This window comes from Galeopterus variegatus, unplaced genomic scaffold (genome assembly GCF_000696425.1).
Source record: "Galeopterus variegatus unplaced genomic scaffold, G_variegatus-3.0.2 Scaffold62, whole genome shotgun sequence".
NCBI lineage: Eukaryota > Metazoa > Chordata > Mammalia > Dermoptera > Cynocephalidae > Galeopterus > Galeopterus variegatus.
This window is the reverse complement of record NW_007726173.1, coordinates 411,533-418,346: the sequence shown is the minus strand read 5'-3', so window position 1 is coordinate 418,346 and position 6,814 is coordinate 411,533.

Here is a 6,814-nt window from a genome sequence, read left to right as displayed (position 1 = left end):
AGTGAGCGAACCGGCCATCCCTATATGGTATCCGAACCCATGGCCTTGGTGTTATCAGCACCGCAGTCTCCCGAGTGAGCCACGGGCTGGCCCAAACTTTTTTTTTTTTTATTGTGGTAAAATACACACAAAATAAAATTTACCATCTTAACCATTATAAAGTGTACAATTCAGTGGCATTCTGTACACTTCCATTGTGCGCAGCACCACTACCATCACCTCCACAACCTTTTCATCACTCTGAATAGTCCCATGTCCTCGAAGCAGTCACTCCCAACCCCTCCCCGGCCCCCAGCCCACCACTCCACTCTCCCTCCCTGAATTTTACTACCCCATGACTGGGATTGTGAAGTTTAATATAGGTGTCAACTTGGTTAGATGAAGGAATGCTGAGAAAGCTGGTAAAGCCATCTTTTCAGGTATGTCCGTGAGGGTATCTCCAGCAGAGATTAGTATGAGAGTCTGAGTGGACTGGGTGGGAAAGACCCACCCTCAGTGTGGGGGGGAACCATCCAATCTGCTGGGGGTCCGGAGAGAACAAAGGCAGAGGACAGAGGTGACACTCTCTCTCAATCTGCTGGAGCTGGGACACACTCTTCTTTCCTGTCCGTGGACATCAGAGCTCGAGACTCGTCAGCTTTTGGGTTCCAGGACTTACACGAAGGACACCATCAGCTTCCCTGGTTCTGAGGCCTTTGGACTTGGACTGAGCCGCGCTACCAGCATCTGGTTTATAGACGGCCTATTGTGGGACTTTTCTTCATAGTCACGTGAGCTAATTCCCCTAATAAATCCCTCTCCTATAATTATAACGTATCCTATTGATTCTGTCTCTCTGGAGAACCCCGACTAATACAGGGATCATACAGCACATGCAGGTTTGTGACGGGCAGACTTCACGTGGCGTAAGGTCCTCGGGGTTCGTCCATGGGAGCATTGTCAGAACTCCCTTCCTCTCCAAGGCTGAGCACCATCCCATCGTATGGACGGACACATTTTGTTTGTCCGTTCATTCATGACGGGCATCTGCGTGGCTGCACCTCGCGGCTCTTGTGAACGGGGCTGCTAGTCATGTTTCTGTGTTTATTTAAATCACCTGAAATCCAGCCACAGCCTGTCTCTTGATGGGCCCAAGAGAGGGTGGGCTCCTCCGTGGTCACCACGAGGCCTGGCACTGTCTGCTGTTCGCACTTGGGTTGCCAAAGCCGGTCCCCTCCCCTTCCTGCCCTCCCCCACCCCGTGCGACCTCACCAACCCCTTCAGTTCCACACAGGGCATGGTGGGACCTCGGCTGCCCAGGCCTGTGACAGTCCCGAGGGTGGGGACACCTGCCTACAGGGGTGGGCTTTGCCTCCAGATATACAGACGGCAAGATCTCAATACACTGTCCTGATGGACATAGCGCCTAATTTATTTATTTTATTATGGAAAATTTCAAGCATAAACAAAAGTAGAGGATATAGCATAAGGACCCCCCTCCACTACCCATCACCAGTTGCCAATTTAAAGCCAAATTGGTCACCCATCACCTCTCTCCATCCATCTCCCTCTCCCATGGGATTGTTTTAGAGCAAAGCTTGATCATCCTACCATATTATCTATGAATTCTTCAGTATCTTTAAAACATGAGGCTGGACCTCTAAAGTATGAAAACTCTTCTGAACACATAACCGCAGGAGAAGTGGGAGACTTGCGCACTGCTGGTGGGGATGTGAAGCGGGGCAGCGGCTGTGGAAGCCAGTAGGGCGGTTCCCCAAAGTTAAAAACAGAATTACTATCTGATCCAGTAATTCTGCTTCTGCATTTGAGGCAGCGTCTCAAAGAGAAATTTGTACACCCACATACGTGGTCAGCATTATTCCAAGAGCCCACACACAGAATCAACCTGAGTGTCCGCTGACAGGTGAATGGGCACGCAAACATCGTCTGTCCATTTAGTGGCATGTGACTCAGCCTTTCCAGGGAAGGAGATTTAGACACATACCACAATGTGGATGAACCTCGAAGACATTATGTTAAGAGAAATAAGCCAGTCGCAAAAAGACAGACACTCTGATTCCACCTGTATGAGTCAGAGTAGTCAAACCTGTAGAGACAGAAAGTAGAACGGGGGGTGCCAGGGGCTGGGTGCTGCGGGAACGGGGAGCGAGTGTTTAATGGGGACACAGCTTCAGTTTTACACCATGGAAAGAGTCCTGGAGATGGCTGGTGGTGATGGCCACAGGACAGAGCGAATGTATTGGAAACCACTGAACTGTACACTTAGAAATGGCTAAGATGGTAAATTTTATGCTGTGTATTTTACCACAATGAAAAAATTTTAAAAACAGCAGCAGCAAAAAACATAAACCACAAGACCTTTATGATATCTCACCCAAAGCTGCCGATGTCATTGACTATTCAGTCATGTTCAAACTTCCCACCTGTCCCATAAATGACTTTTTAAAGTGGTTCGTTCAGATAAGAATGCAAAGAAGATTCTCACGGCCTGTTTGTCTCACCTTCCTCAGTCCCTTGTAATCTGTGGGGTCCCCTCTGTCCCTCCTCTTGACATTTTCCAGTGAGGAGCCAGGTTTAGAGGCTGGATCGGATCACGTGTCGGTATTTTTTGGTAAGATGCTTCCTAAGTGTTCTGTGCTGCCATTTTCATTTTCTTAAACTTTTTGTTTTGGATTAATTTTAATTGAGATTTGCACAAAAATTTCAAAGGTAGCTCAGAGAGTTCCCATATACCCGGCCCCAGGTTCCTCTCACGTTCGCACCTGCCATTACTGCACGCGCAGCTATGTCCGTCTGTCCGTCAGACACAAGGCCCCCTGCTCCAGGACGCGCGTCAGCCCCGTCTGCTTCCCAGACGCTGCTCAGTTCTTCCTGCTGTCATTGCCGTTGTTAGCTCTGATTTTGGAAGATGCAGGTTTCCCGTGGCTGCAGTAACAAAGCACCACAAACGGGGACACATAGAGCAGCAGAAATCTGTTCCCTCACAATCTGGAGGCCAGAGTCTGGAATGAAGGGCAGGGAGGTCCCTCCTCGGCGGCAAGAGAGTGGGTGCTCCGGCCCTTGCCCCAGCTCGGGTGCTCCAGGCCTGCAGACATGGCTCCCTTCTCTGTCTCCGTCTTCCCTCCTGCCTGTCTCTGTGTCTCCCTCTCCTTTCTCAGGACGCTTGTCATTTGGATGTAGGGCCCACGCTAACTCCAGGGTGATCTCTTCCAAAGACGTTTAACTTACATCTGTAACAGACCCTGTTTCCAAATAAAGTCACGATCATGGTACTGGGGTTAGGACGTGGACACATCTTCTGGGGGCCACCCCTTAGCCACTGCGGTTGGCCTCTTCACAGACCAGCTGGTCCAGCCTCATGTCCAGGAAGCAAACTGCCACCGTCCCTGCTTCACCGATGAGGCAGGTAAAGGTCCGAAGGATAAACTGCTGCTCTGTACTCAGTGCAGGTCCCTCCTGGGGCCTGTTGACGGGGAGGGAGAAGGGAGCTGACTATTCTGACTTGTCCTGGCAGATGCTGTCTGGGCCCTGGAGACAAGCCCTGGGCACCTCTCATGCCTGGCAAGCGCCCTGTTCGGAAAATGCCCCTTGACCTGAACTGTGGGACAGGCACATGAGCCCGGCCACCGAGGCCGGTCACACCTACCCCCGTGGCCAGAGCCACCGTGCCTGACATGCTCCAGGTGGGCCCTGGAGACAAGCCCTGGGCACCTCTCATGCCTGGCAAGCGCCCTGTTCGGAAAATGGCCCTTGACCTGAACTGTGGGACAGGCACATGAGCCCGGCCACCGAGGCCAGTCACACCTACCCCCGTGGCCAGAGCCACCGTGCCTGACATGCTCCAGACCTCTGCAGGGGCTTCTCCATGCTGCAGACACAGCGGGAGCCACAGTGTCGCTTACAATTGTCTGGGAGCTGCAACAAACAAAGGAAGAGGCAGCCGGTGAAATTAACTTTATATGTATTTTTTGTTTGTTTCTTCAGCAAATTTTATCAGAATTATTAAAGTTTTTTTAAATTGTGGCAAAATACAGATAAAATTTACCATTTTCACCACTGTGACTGTACAGTTCAGTGACATTAAGTACATTCTCATTGTCATGCTACCATCACCACAGAACTTTGTCATGTTGCAAAACTCAAACCCTAGACCCCTCAAACAACTCCGTATTCCCCCCGCCCCCAGCTCCTGGCATCCTCTGTTCTATGCTCTGTCTCCGTGAACGTGACTCCTCTAGGAAGCTCATATGAGGAGGATCATGCAGTACTTGTCCTCCGTGGCTGGCCTGTTTCACTTAGCATGATGTCCCCAAGGCTCATCCATGTTGTGGCATGTGCCAGATCTTCCTTCCTTTCTAAAGCTAATGATATATTCTCCTGAGCCCAATATATCGAAAATAGTAATCGTTTCAACATGTAACCAGTACAAGAAACTAGGAGTGAGACAGCCGGCATTCCTGTCCTCTGAGGCTTCACAGAATCTGGTGTGTGGTTCACAGTTGCGGCACTTGGGACGGGCCACATCTCAGGTGTTCACTGGCCAAAGTATGGACAACAACATCCTTCTCACCAGATGTCCTGGCAACAGCCACGGTGGCTGCGCCTGGCTCAGGAACATCTGGGTCTCCCCTCTCAGTCGGATATGAGCCTTTCCTGCTACACTGACCCTCCCCAGGGTCCCACCTGTCCAGCTGTGGCCACGGCCTCTCACTTCCCTCCTGGACTACCAGCCCCATCCTGCTCCACCCCAGGCCCCACTCCCAGCCTGGGTCCCGCGTCCCTGGCTCTGTGTCCCCTGTGCCCAACAGGGCCTTTCTCACACGGAGGCCACACAAACTAAATGGCCACTGGCCGCTGAAGTAAGGACACTCCTCCGGCACCTCCTAGACCAGCACTGGCCACAGGAGCTCTTTGACGGTGGAAATGCCCTTCATCTGTGATGTCTCATATGGTGGCCGCCTGCCACATGTGGCTAGTGAGCACTTGAGAGGTGGCTCATGTGACTGAGGGCTAGTGGCAATCTTATGAGACAGCCCAGCCCTATGTAACACCATCCCTGCCACCCCATGGGGCTCCTGTTTTGTCCCCTTCCCCTAGAGTGATCAGGTGGCAGCTGCCCCCGGCTCAGACCCTCAGGGCTCCCCAGTGCACTCGGGGTGAAAAACAGGCCCAACCACCTGCTCGTTGCCACCTAGACCCATCACATCCCACTCTCCCTCTCCCAGGCCACGGCTGCCCCCACACTGAGTGTCTTTGGCTGTGGACGTGCTGGATACACTGGGGTCCCATGGTCTTTGTCATAGCGTCCTCGGTCTGTGATGTCCCTGCTTGGATCTGGCTCCCTCGTCATCCGCTTATCCCCAAACTCTCTAGGCCCACTGCACTCAGCATCTTGAACAAGTCACATAATTTATGTCTTCATTGTATATGTTGTCTGGCCCCCTTCACCGAAGGTTTTCTGCCCATTGTGCTCACTGCTGTTCCCCTAGTGCCTGCAGAGGTGACATAGCCTCCATCTTCCCTGCCTGCATCTGATAGTGGCCCTCCGCCCCCCACACCAGGGGAGCCCACGACCCAGCTGAGCCAACCAGAGCACAGCCTGATTCCAAACTGCGGCTGGATGTGGCCCAGGCACAGGGGTGGGTGCTAGCTGAGCCAGGTGCCCATGGAGGGGCTGTGAGACAACACTCTGCCCCATGTCCCCCAGTGACCGCTGGGACTAGTGTCTCCAGGACCACATGGTCAGATTCTGGAGTCTGCAGCCAGATTCTGCAGGACCACTGTTGCCAGGAGGTCTCGATTTCTATCTAGAAGTGAGGCCTGGTCACAGTGTGGGGGTGGGTCTGTGCAGGTGGCCCCACCAGGCCAGAGCTTGTGCTGATATCCCAACCATCAGGGCCAAAACCCTGGCTGCTCTTTCTCCTTAGCCCAGGGCTGGCCAGGTGTGGGGGACACAAACAAACAGCTCTTCTCTGGGCTTCCTTGTGTCAATCTTTCCACCCTGCACCAAACTGCGGATTGTTTTGACAGCAAACTCAAGCGTTGGGCACAGTGTGTGCTGTGGGTGGGAGGGGAGTGCCATCAGCCAGGGCATCCCAGAGGAGCTCATGACCTCCAAGTACCTGGACGGAAAGCCCCTCTGGCCACCCACTCCCCTCGTCCATCCCTCTCACCTTCCTCCAACAGCTCGTCCTGTGCTTGTCCACCAGGACTGACCCAGGACAAACTGGAGCCTATTGTCACTGCCAGTCCAACAGCCAAGTAGCTCAAAATGCAGCTTGAAGCAGCCTGAACACTTCTGGGAGACTGATTAATTCATTTTCAACTGCATGAAATGAAAGAAATGACTTTCCTGGAAGACCACCGAGGTCTGGGACACTGCCCCTCAAGTGGGTAGCACGGGGCCTGAGGGGGCAGGCAGGGCGGGGCAGCCACCAGGGCCAGGGTCTGTCTCGTTCACTGTGTCATGCCTGGGCCCACAGCAGGGCCTGGCAGGCAGTAGGCGCTGTGCGGATCTGCTGAGTGAATAAGCAGGACCCTGCTGTCTTCCCTCACAGGACCCCAAGCAGGTGCCCTCACGTGGCCTTTGCTGCGAGGGCTCACTATTCCATCTGTCGCAGTGTCTGAGGCTCAGAGGGTTCAGGCTGCTGCCACAGAGCTGAGACTGGGACCTCACGGATCTGTCTGCAAACAAGCACGTCTTCACTAGCTACAGTACGGACAGACCTGTGGATTCATGCCGAGTGACACGAGCCAGTCCCAACAGGACGAGCACCTCATGAGTCCACTACATGCCACTCCCTCATTTAATATC